This window comes from Camelus dromedarius, chromosome 9 (assembly GCF_036321535.1).
Source record: "Camelus dromedarius isolate mCamDro1 chromosome 9, mCamDro1.pat, whole genome shotgun sequence".
Lineage (NCBI taxonomy): Eukaryota > Metazoa > Chordata > Mammalia > Artiodactyla > Camelidae > Camelus > Camelus dromedarius.
The window spans coordinates 33,499,688-33,512,269 of NC_087444.1; the positions used below are offsets into that span (position 1 = coordinate 33,499,688).

The 12,582-nt window shown below is 35.5% G+C and overlaps 1 long non-coding RNA gene across 1 annotated transcript; it reads right to left on the reverse strand.

Annotated features, from left to right (window-relative positions):
• Positions 1-602: 602 nt before the first annotated feature.
• Positions 603-2,782, reverse strand: LOC135322026 (uncharacterized). The gene is made up of 3 exons (XR_010382272.1): positions 2,748-2,782; positions 2,266-2,333; positions 603-1,150 (listed from the first exon to the last, which is right to left on the reverse strand). It is a non-coding gene; the product is annotated as an uncharacterized LOC135322026 (long non-coding RNA).
• Positions 2,783-12,582: the final 9,800 nt, after the last annotated feature.

Sequence of the window (12,582 nt, forward strand, 5' to 3'; positions counted from 1 at the left end):
GCAAAAATATACACATACAAACAAAAAAGTAAAGAGCTTTCATGTGAATTTTCTTTTTAATTACCATGTACCTACTTTCTTAGTGAAATTCTTCACCGTAAATAACTCATCTGAGTCCAGAGGAATAGCAACAAAACAAAACACTGATATAAAGAAAGGAACTTAACAGAACTTTTTCCTTAAAAAAAAAATCTTCTCCTTTGCCGGTGATAATGAGGGGATATCCCCTTCCACTGTATAACTTAAAAAAAAAAAAGCATCAGGTATTTTCTTATTATCGGATAAAATTATATTATAGATAAGATAAACGGTCTGGGGGAAGGATTCCCCCCACTCCCCAACAAGAACTTCTAACAGGTTTTCCTGTTTTGAAAGACAAAAGGAAAAGGCAGCGCCGTGCTTTGATTACTTAACAAAATATAGACCGGCTGTATATACTGTAAGAGTGAGGCAGCACCACGTCGACTTCTATCCGCTCTACTCCAATAAGCAGGCAACGTCCCTCAGCAGTTGCTGGTTTTGCTGCGGGCTTTCCCTGCCCCCCTGCACCAGTGCGAAAGGCAGAGTGTGCCAAGCGGCTGGCGTCTGTACCCTGTGGGAAAAGTTAACTGTAATTCTTCGGCTTTTAAAATCAATTAACCCGTGTGTTAATTAACGTCAAGTCGACGGGAGGAGGAGGAGGAGAAGGGGAGGGAGGGAGGAAAGAAAAAAGCTGCAAGGGCGGATGGCAGAAGAGTTGGCACAGTGCCATCCATTCAGGGGCAACGCCACAGTTTCGTGTGATAGCAGCAGCGGGTATATGTTACGGGGGCCCTGTATGCGGGCCAGACAGTGCGGTAAAGCCAAGGGAGATTATCCAGACCCCCAGGAGCGAACAGCAAGCAGCAACCGAAGGCGCAAGTGCCAGGATTACAGCCTAGGCTGCTCCAACCATGAGCCCTTCCTCGGACCCAGGGATCTGGCTACTTGGGGTTTGGGGGTCTTCCACACCAAAGAGGCACAAAGCTGACTTTAATCACTTTTTTCCTCTAAACTTGATTCTGCCGCATTGGAGCCAGCACAGCGGATGCTTTCACACCCAGCAAGACAAAGGCCGTCGTCTCCGCCATGACACTGTTCCGTTCCAAGCTGAGGCCGGGATCCTGGACTCCTTGAAAAATCAAAAAGAAACGAGGAACACAAACAACAAATACAGCAACAAACAGAAAAAATGAACAACCACCAAAATCGTGCGCCCGTTTGCCCATGCCAGGGGTGATCTGGGCATCTGTTGCAGCAGAAGGCACTTGTGTCGGGCTTTTGGGGGGGGGGGGGCAAGCTGTTGGCTTGTTTGCTATTCAACTTCGTTTATAATTAACTTAAAAAAAAAAAAACACCATTCAGCCTAGTCAACAACAAACAAAGAAAAAGCAGACATCGGAAGAGAAATGCCATAGGAAGCGGCATGAATGCATGCCACAGCCGGTGCCACTTGCCATTCGGAAAACCTCAGGGAAAGATGCCAATTCTACAGCTCGGAAGAAGGCAGAGAAGGGAGTAGAAAGGTCTACGAACAGAAATCATAAGGAAAGAATACCGCTTCTACAATCCTGGATTGCAATTGCACACAGCTTCTGCTGGGAGGACAGAGGGAATATTCAAATGGAGATATAGATGGGTATAAATTAAAAGATAGGAACTTACCAACTTCATATAGACACTTGTATGTGTATATAAATACACTTATCTTTCAGGCAAATTAAATGTTAAGATATGTATGTATTTTTGTGTTGTAGGTATGGGTATGTATATAGGTGTATATGTTTATGCATATACACATGTATGTGGGATGTATACCTGTGTGAGAAAAAGGAGAGGAAGACAGAGAAGGAGAAAGAGGGAAATGTGAGTATATGCATGTACGTGTGTGCATACATCCCACTTTTTGACCCAGGTATACACAGAAGACTAAATAAAAATCATACTCCAGCAGCAAGCAGGCAGTCAGAGATTTATCTACATTCACTGCTATCACCAGGGAGATGAATGGGGCCGATCTGAAGCCCTTTTACAAGATCCACTATGGGAGTGAAGGAGGAGGAGGGATGCCACACAGACATGCACAAACTTGAAGGCAGAGAGATTTGGAAGGTGCTACTTAGGAAACCTTGGTGGCATAACGCAGGGGAGAAGAAGGGGAAAGAGGCTTCTCTCTCTCTATGTTTTAGGTGGCTGTTTAAAAAAAAAAATCTGAAAAAAGGGTTTCAGGAAACGGCTGGTACTTACGTTGTCTGCGTTGCTGTGGATCCTGAAAGGTGTTCTGTTGGCACCGGGCGCTGAGCCAGGGGCAGGCGCTGGAAACAAAAGGGAGAGACAAAAAAAAATAAATAAATAAAGTCATTCAATGGGAATATTAATTGCTGCTCTTGTGGATTTTACAAAACACACAAACTGTTTTCTTTTTTTAAAAAAATGTGGATTGGCGCGTGTCCCTTTCGCATGGAATATACAAGTAGTATGGGATTTACAGCCTAGTTCGGGACTCAGGATTAACCACGCTGGCATCTTTTGGGCATATTCTTCCTTTTAATGAATGAGCTTTCGCTGTTAATGAGGAATAATCGTTTGGCTAATGAGCTTTGAAACATTAAGAGAAAAGAGGTTTTTTCCGTTAATCGCTCTGGTGCGACTGCAAGGATGGATTACAAAAGACAGCAATAGGAATGCAGTACAAAGGGGGGGAACCTCTCCTGGAGTGGGAGAAGCACCGAGATGGGTGATGTGTCCCTGCGTCTTTCCTTCCTTCTCTCTCTTTCACTCTCTGCCAACTGCAATGGGTTTCCATAACTCCGCAATCAAAGTGGATGGTCGGGAAGGATTATTACAAAGACTGAAGCCTCCGCTGTTAATGTCTCCAGTGTTTAATCATCATACAGTAGAATGGTTTTATGCATATTTCATTTGCATATCATTAAACCGTGTTAGCGAGGGGCATTCAGAGCCAGGAGAAGTACAAAGTTGGCGAGAGAGAGGGAAGAAAAAAGGTCCCTATGATGCTTATCTTCAAACAGGGACTTGTTCCATGATCTGTCTTCTACTTTTGCTAAAATCATTATGACTTGGAAACCTTTGAAGTTGGATACAACCTTGGATTCTTCTAATTCCTGCAGAGCGGTATATTTTTAAAAACAGCAGAAATGTTCCTGCACTAGACAATTAAAGGAATATAAACTCCAGTGGGTTGAAACTAGTAGCTCTTTGGGGAATGCAGTGGCAGAGGCTCCTACAAATACCAACACTTAAAAAAAATAATAAAGAGCATCATATTAAAACAAAAGAAAACGAAGATAAGAAATATTAACATGTGGATTATATTTGTTTCTTTTGGGGGGTAATGAACTAAAGAGAATGAAGAAGCCATCGGTAATTTATCTCTTCATTAATGAACAGTCACCTTTTTGTATGTGTTTGTTTTTGTACTTTCTTTTTGAAGAGGGATGTTGTCACTTTTGAAGCGATTAGTCAATTATTCTGTAGCTCTGATCTTTTCCCCCTGCACCCGACAGGAAAGAAAGGTGGTGGTTAGGGAATATGTGTGTATTGGGGGGATTTGTGGGGAGAGAAGGAATACAGTGAGTTCTTTGTAGATCTAATACATGCACAACATATTAATTGGGAGCTTTTAAAGCTCCCTCAATAGGCTATTTCATTCCTGGTAAAACAGCAGCTGGTTAGCCACTGTTGGTGACTCTTCAAATATCACTTTAAGTATTTTTATTTTGTTGCTGTTGTTGTCTTGTTTTGTTTTTCCTCAGTCAAGAATGAGAATATAATGTCACCCTTTCTTTATCAAATCTCTTCTCTCCTCCATCTTCTTCGCTTCCAATTTCCAAACTGTAAAACAATGTTGGTTAATATTGAATTCTGATGCACAGTCTAACTAGCACAACTTGATTTGGAAATGAGATGCTGTTTTATATTTAAATTATCCCTACTCCTCCCTTATCCTCCAAAGCTTTGTCTCTGCTATGAATATTCAGATGAGGCGTGATGTGATTACACTGTACAATTACTCCTATCCATGGTGGTGTCAGGGGCTGCTGGGGAGGCACAGAGCCAGACAGCCTCCAAGCCAATACAGTTTGTTTTTGGTATTTTTCCGATCTCCTTGGCGCTGCAGCACATGCAGATGTCGCTGTTGTTCTTTATAAAGCTCTAATGATATGCAAAAGCATAACTACTCGGTTTGGATGCAAAGCATCAACGAAATATTACGGATGTCTTTAAGAAAGAGGGAGAGAAAATCCTGACTGAAGGAATGTCCACATAAATTATTTTTATTTAAATGAATTCAAAGGATGGGGTGAGAGCAAGTCACAAGGAGTCACATGGAAAACATGCATAATATTAATATGCATAAAGAGTTCTCACCGTGGAGAAGAAGCTCCTCACTACAGCTCATGGGACAAACTGGTTCATTAGGAAATAGCTCAGAGCGACTACAGCATTTTGCTATTTCATTTTTTTTTTCTTATTTTAAACGAAGTCAGACAGATGTATTTTCTTTGCATGGCAGCATCGAGATGGATCCAATCTGTGAAATTTGCTGCCCAAATAACATTTCTAATGGCAACTGGAACTAAACAAGGGAATGGATATGGAAGGGAGGGGAGAAGACAATATACGAAGAGGAGGCTATTCAGAGCCAAAGCATAATATTTTGTAGTACAGAAGGTTTTCAGAAACCATCTTTGCTTCTTCATTAGTCTCAGATGGGGTCTCCTGTTACAGGGAGCTATCAGGGTTTATCAAGATGAGCACTGAGACAGGCCCTTCTAGGTCTGAGGCTGAGGAAAGCAGCAGCAACTTGGTGCCTGCCCCCCGCAGCTGTCTACAGCTCGGAAGCCAAAAGCACAGCTACTTGTTGGGGATGCAGTAGAGTGCCTCCTGGTCCAGGTATTTGCGACAGAGGGAATTCTTGGTGCTATCACAGTATACGTTGCTAAAGAGCTGATGGAATCGTCCGGGTGCTTAAGCAGGCCTGATAATGCTTGTGCTGGATAATTCTCAGGGTAAAGATTATCGTGGTTTTCTAACGTTTTCAGAATGTTGAAATTATAGTGTGGATTAGTGCATGTTTATGTTGACTAGAGATGAACCTACTGGGTGGATTCAGAACTGATAAAATATTCAGAATATTACTAATGGCCTCAAAGGATTCTTAGAGAAAAACAAAGCAAGAAGCAGCAGTCAGGGAAAAAGATTTCATTACTTCCCTTAGTCAGGTGGACATAGTTCAAATTACTTTAATAATTCAAGTTAAAACAATTTTATACCTCTGTTTAAACTACCTAAAGACAAAGATAGTTTTGCTCTGGTTTGTGTCCCAGCACAGATTTCAACTTGATGGCATAACGTTAACCTGGAACTGGTCTCTATTTATATAAGGGCATGTAAGCATGTTCTAAATTCTGTCACTCCTCACCTATTAATCTCCAAAACTTCCATTTATGAGTATCCTTTACAATGCACACACACCCCCCTCAACTGTTACATGATTCTCAATTGGTACAGTATACCAAACTACAGAATACAGTGAATTAATGTGGAGAATGACTATTTATTCTGAATCTGAATCAGGCTTGTAACTTCTTCTGTTTCATCTCTATTGACAGAATTATAGCTATTAAATATTGAAACAATGTGTGTATAGAATTTAGCACAGTATTTGCACATAATAAGCACTAGTAATGTTAGATTTTATTATTGCTATACTATTATTATTATTATTATTATTATTATTATTATTATTATTATTACTTCAGTGTATTAGTTAGTGTTTGAGAAAAATAAGGAAAAGGAAATAACTGCCAGTCTTTACTGCTACTACTAAATAACAATGCAGGGTTATGAGAAAGCATTAAATATGTATCCATGGTAGATAGATTGTGAATTATCAATAACCAAAAGCCAAACTACAGCTTATATTAATGCAGTTTATAAAATAGCCATGAAAGTGTTCTTTTAAAAATGCATATGTAATTCTGAAACGATGATCATGATGCTTAATATCTACAGTCTTACTAATAAGAGAGTTCTATCATGTTTGTTGTGGAGGGATTATGGCAATTGAGAGGTGTTCATTATTTACCTCATTGACAGGGCAATGCCAAGTTTCAGTCCTTTTTAAAGAAAAGATATTTTTGAATAGGTAATACATTAATTGTTTTCAAGCATCAATAATTTAAAAAAATAATTGAAAGCAAAAAGTCTTCTTCCTGCTTCTCTTCTAGCAATGAGTTTCTAACGTCACCTCCAAACTGGTAATGCATTACTGGTTTCTTATTTATCCTTCCAGATATTAATATACCAAACCTAAATATTAATAAGATAATATATTTTTCCCTTCCATTTTTTCACACAAATGGTAGTTTTTAAAAGGATTCCTTATAATTTTCTGCAAGGGTAATGATTTCATTTGTGAATAGATGGCTTTAGACTTAAGACTTAAGATTTCATTTATGAATAGGTGGCTTAAGATGTCCATTAATTTTTGTCTTTAACTCTCCTTATTTCATTGGTGAGGACATCTAGAACAACTTGGAACAGAAGTGGTGAGTGATGAAAGTGAATATTCTTGTCTTGCTTTTAATCTTAGGAGACATTATTGTCTTGTTTCTGAATTTAGGAGAGAAAGAACTTAGTCTTTCATCATTACGAAAGATGCCCATTATTAAATGGAAGAGGTTTCCTTCTATTTCCAGTTGCTAAAAAAATTTTTTTTAAATCATGAATGGTTGTTTAATTTTGCCAAATGTCTTTTCTGCCTCTATTGAAATAAATAACAGCTCAAAGTTGTTATCATGGAGAATTACAATGACGGATTTTCATATGTAAAACCAACCTTGAAATCCTAAGAAAACTTCACTTGCTCATGATGTATTTATCTTTTTATATATTACAATATTTTACCTGCTAATAGCTTATTAAGGGTTTCTGAATCCATGTTCATGAGAGATACTGGTCTATAATTTTATTTTCTTGAAGTGACTTTGGTATTGTTAACAGGGTCTTCCTGGCTTTATTGGAATGAGTTGGAGTGTCCCCTGCTTTTATACTCTGAAATAGTTTGTGTTTAACATTGTTATTGTTTTGTCCCTAAATGTTGGATAGAATACACCAGTGAAGCTAGAGGTCTAAAAATTGTGGGTGATTTTTCAGTTATAAATTCAATATTTTAAGAAAATGATCTAGGACTATTCAGATTTTCAATTTCTTATGTCAGTTTTGGTAAGCTGTGTTCTTCACGGAATTTGTCCGTTTCATCTTAGTTATCAAATTGATTGGAACAAAGTTGTTCATCTTGTTGTTATCCTATTTTTTGTCTGTCAAAATTTTAGTAATGTCCCCTTCTTTTCATTTGTGATATTGGTGATGTGTGTTTTCTTTTTTTCTTCATCAGTCTTTTAAGAAACAATTTTATTTTCAAAGAATCAACTTCTATCTGTTGATTTTCTTTTGATTTTTAATTTTAATTTTATAACTTCCTTTATTTTGCTTACTTTGGGTTTGGTTTGCTTCCCTTTTTCTTGATTCACAAGGTTGAGTCTTAGATAATTACTTTTACACTTTTCTTCTTTTCTAACATTGATGTGTATATCTATACATCTCCCTCTAAGGACTGCTTTAATTGTACCCCACATACTTTCATAAGATGTGTATTCGTTATCATTTATTTGAAATTTTAAAAATTTCTCTTGTGATTTCTTCTTGGACACATTTATTATTTAGAAATGTGTTGTTTAATTTCCAAACATTCAGTTATTTTCTAGGTATCTTGTTACTATGAATTTCTAATTTAATACCACTGAATTCAGGTAATATATTCTGTATAATTTCAACTGAAAATTTGCTTTATGGCCCAACATACAGCCTATTTTTTTTGAAATGCTACAGGCACTTGAGAAAAATGAGTACTCTGCTGTTGCTGGTTTCCTCTATTGTACAGTTGATTTCTAGCTAGTTAATTTCTGCCTTTATTATTGTCTTCCTTTTATTTTCTTTGACTTTTCCTTTTATATTCTATTTCTAACCTCTTGATGAGGTATTTATATCAATGATTTTAAGCCTTTTTCTTTTTAAACATTCATTTAAAGGCTTCACATTATCCTCTAAACATAGCTTTAGATATATCCCCCAGGTTTTCATATGTAGTATATTCATTTTCAATTGATTCAAAATATTGCTAATTTCTTCTTTGATGTATAGGTTTTTAGAAGCAGATGGCTTAAATTCTACACCTTTGGGGAGTCACAAACTTTTTAGTTATCTTAGTGTTACTGAGTTTTAGCTTCTCGTTAGTGCCTTCCAGATTTCTGCGGTCAAAATCTACTTTGGGTGATTAAAATCTTTTGACTAGTTTTGAAACTTCTTTTATGGTCAATTTTTGATAAATGTCCACTTGAAAAGAATGAATCCTGCCACTGTCAGGTGCAATGTTCTACATATAATTAAGTTACGTTGGATAATTATCTTGTTTAGTTCACCTATAGTCTTACTGATTTTTTTGTCTGCTTGTGTACTTGTCTGATTGGTTACCACAAGAGAGGTATGTTAAAGTCTTGCACCATGATATAAATTTGTGTACATATTTTTTTTGTTTTGTCAATTTTTGATTTATATATTTTGTGGCTATATTATTAAGTGCACACAAAGTAAGAAATTATACTGTGTTGGATTGGCCCTTTAATAATTATGCCATATACATCTTTATCTCTTGCTTTAAAATCTACTTTGTCCAATGTTAATATAGTTGTTCTAGTTATATTTTGGTATAGTTGGATTATTTTGTATCTTGTTACTTGCAACTTTCTGTTTTTTAGTTAGATTTTATCTTTTATCCAATATGCCAATTTTATCTTTTAACTAGAGAATTGGGTTAATTTATATTTAATGTAATTACTTATATGTTTCAAATTACATGCATATTATCTTATTGTTTCCTATTGTACTTAATTTGTTCTTTAATTTCTTTTTTGCATTCTTTAAGATTAATCAAGTATTTTTGTTATTATACTTTCTTCTGTATTAGCTTATTAACAATATATTATTTTACTGTTAAGTGTTACCCTAAGTATGACAACATGTATCTCTGACTTCTTACAATCTATTTATTACAAATTAGTACTTTTACCACTTCTCAAATGATACTAGAACTTTAGGTTGTTCTTATTTTGTTTACCCTCTCCCATCTTTCATGTTATTGTTAACATGCATTTTATTGTCCATATATTTTAAACCTTACAAGATATTTTCATTTTTTAAATTGTGCAGTTAAGTGTCATTCAGACACTTACCAACATACATGCCTTATGCATTGCTCTCTGTTCCTTCCACCATTTCCATGTTTCGTCTGGGATTGCTTTTCTTTTATCTCAGGAACTCTATCAGATTTTTTTAGGTCAAGTCTGCTGTTGCTGTTCTGTCAGTTATTGTTTCTCTATCAATTTATTTCATCTTGCTTTGAAGGGTATTTTCACTTGGTATAAAATTCTAGATTGGCAATTATTTTCTTTCAGTATTTTAAAGATGTCATTCCATTGGCTTTTGGCCTCCATCACTTTTGCTGAGAAGTCAGCTGTCAGTTTTGTTGTTGCTTCTATGAAATAGTGTCTTTCTTTACCTTCATTTAAGATTTTCTCCTCAGTTTTCATTTTCAGCAGTTATATTGATATGCCTAGATGTGCTTTTATTTGTTATTTATCCTGCTTGAGATATCTGTGGCTTGATATCGTTCCTCCCTTTTGGAAATTGTTATTTGTTATCAGTTGGAATATTACTTTTATTACAATCTCTCTTCTCTTTTTAGGATTCCAATTACACATATGTTAGACATCATCATTATGTATCATATGCATTTTATGTTGTTTATTTTCTATCCTTTTATTTCTTCATGCTTTGGCTTGAATATTTTTTAATGATTTATTATATAATAATCCTCTTTTCATCTGTTTCCAAAATGCTGTTAAACTTATTTATAGATGCCTTAATTTCAGTTATTGTATTTTCAGTTCTACAATATTTATTTAATTCTTTTTTGTGAGTTGCAGTTCTTTTGTTTTTCAAAATATTATTATGGAGTTAAAGAGTTATTTCAGTTAACGCCAATATATGGTTCACTGTGTGTCTGTTTCTACTGTCCACTTGTTTTCCCTTCTCTTTTGGTCCTGTTTCTTGATATTCCTGGAAAGTACAGAATGGATGTCAGATATTGTGTGTAAAAACTTTAGAGGCTCTGAATGGTGATATTGTCCTCTGAAAAAAATGTACCCTATTATCTGGGAGGCAGTAGGACAGAACAAGGGCAGACGACCTCAATTCAATAAGGGAATAAATTAATCTAAAGCTGGATTGTAGTCCTTTGTGAGGCTCAGATTACATGTGGTTCACTTCATCTCCTAGGTCCCATTTCCTTGACAGATCCTGAACTCTAATTTTTGTCTTCCTGGCACTGTGAGGATGCTGAAAGCCTCATGTGGCTTTCAGCAGCTTTCTGCTCTGCTTCTTAGCCTCTTACTCTAGGCAAGGAAAACTGAAAGTGTGAGATAAACTCTGATTATAGAATTTCTTGGAAATAATGCCATCAAATAAGGAAACGAGGATATCTGTTCTTTGTGAATCTGTATTTATTCCTAGCAATGAAAGCTCCCTTTTCCAGGTGCTTACAAAAATAACTTTTAAAAAACTGATATTAAAATCAACAATTAATATTTCTAGAAAATTGGAAACATTTTCCCCTCTTATTCAGGCTTTTGGCACCTCTCCCAATCTGCATGTTTTATCAAAAACATCTGTAGTTCCTCAAACTCAACTGCAAATTCTCATAGTATCTTTGAAAGTAATATATCTTGGATATGAGAGTTGAATTCCAACAATTATAGTTCTCTTTTAATCTTTTTACTTGATCTTGGGCTATAATCCCCACTAACAAATGTTATTCTTATTTTTTTCTTATCTGAAATTCATTCTTATTGACAGTGAAGGTAGAGAAAAAGAATTTAAAGAATAATCCAATCTCTCTTTCTCCTTCTATCTTTCCTAGTCTCTCTTATAGCAATTTCTTAACAGAAGATAAAAATCCTGCAGCAAGTCTCTCTCTTTTACTTTTCCCTAGAAGCAACTCCAAAATTCTCTCCCTTATATGTCCCTATTTATATCTTACCTCAAACAGATCCTTGTGAAATCATACTGCTCTTCATTCTTTATCCTCCTCCCTTGTTTTGCCAGACAATTTCTTTATTTTACCCTTAAATTAAAGTTCCTACCAAAATACTTACTATGTACCAGACACAATGAAAAAAGACAGACACTCTCCTGCCTTAAAGACTAGTTTGCAATATGGGCAATAAGCCAGTTACAAAGCAATATGATATATGTTAGGTATCATTTTAGTGTTATTTCAAAGGGATTCCTTATTTTTCTTGAGCTAACTTTTTAGAGATAATGCATAAAGTTTTATTTATCCTTAATCTGAACATTTAAAAAATCTGCCTTTCTGAAATCTAGGATAACACTGTCCAAAGTACTTTCTGCAATAATGAAAATGTTATGTCCATTAGGATAGCTACTGGCTAGTACAGTTGAGAAGCTGAATCTTTGATTTTATTAAACTTTAATTAATTTTAATTTAATGGTCTAACTTACTGGACAGGTAGCTATAGGGCATACATCTGATTATATCCAATATTCACCATTCCTGGCCATTTTAAGCTCTAATATGAAATGACTGTTTTCTTCCATGGTTCTAATTGTTTTCTACCTCTCTGAGAAGTTCTCACTTGTCGAGCAAAATTAGTTCATATAATTAGTTTTCCTATCATTTCTTCCATCTACTGAGGATGCAAATTATTTGAAAGGCAAACCACAAAGGTATCAGAAATTTTACTTTTAGTAGCATGAAACTTTGAGCATGCATTTGAATAGCTAACTCCATATGATCATTATATCATGAGTTTATATATATTTTTTAGCATCTGAATCAGGATTGCTATGTTTGGCCATTCTTTATTTGGCCAAGCAAATCGTTAGAATATCCACCCTAAGGAGTTACTTCAGATCCCTATTTTTATGCTTACCCAGATGCTTTCTACCATGTTTCCACTCAAATTCTGCCTTCTGTTGACATTACAGTCAATAATGAGTGCTATATCTAGAGTCAGGAATGCAGTTTATGATTATTGAAGAAACTGCAACCAAATGGCCAACTTAGGGATTAACAACATGACTTTTAACTCATTATCATAATGCTCTTATATGCTTCTTTATGTGTGCAGATAGACACATACATAATGCATGTATTTTGTAACTTTGCATGAAGCAGAAATAATCAGAAGGTTAATAAACATAATAAATGCAGCATAAGGAATTTAGTTTTATGAAGTGAATGATGTCCTATACTAAGAATTAATTACTAGGGGCGATTTAAGTTTCTATTGGCTTTTTAGGGAAAAAAGAAGAAAAATATCAATTTAAGAGAGAAAATCAGATGTTATGGTGTCTGAAAATGAATGAGAGGTAATGCAAAAATATATGGCCTTATAATAT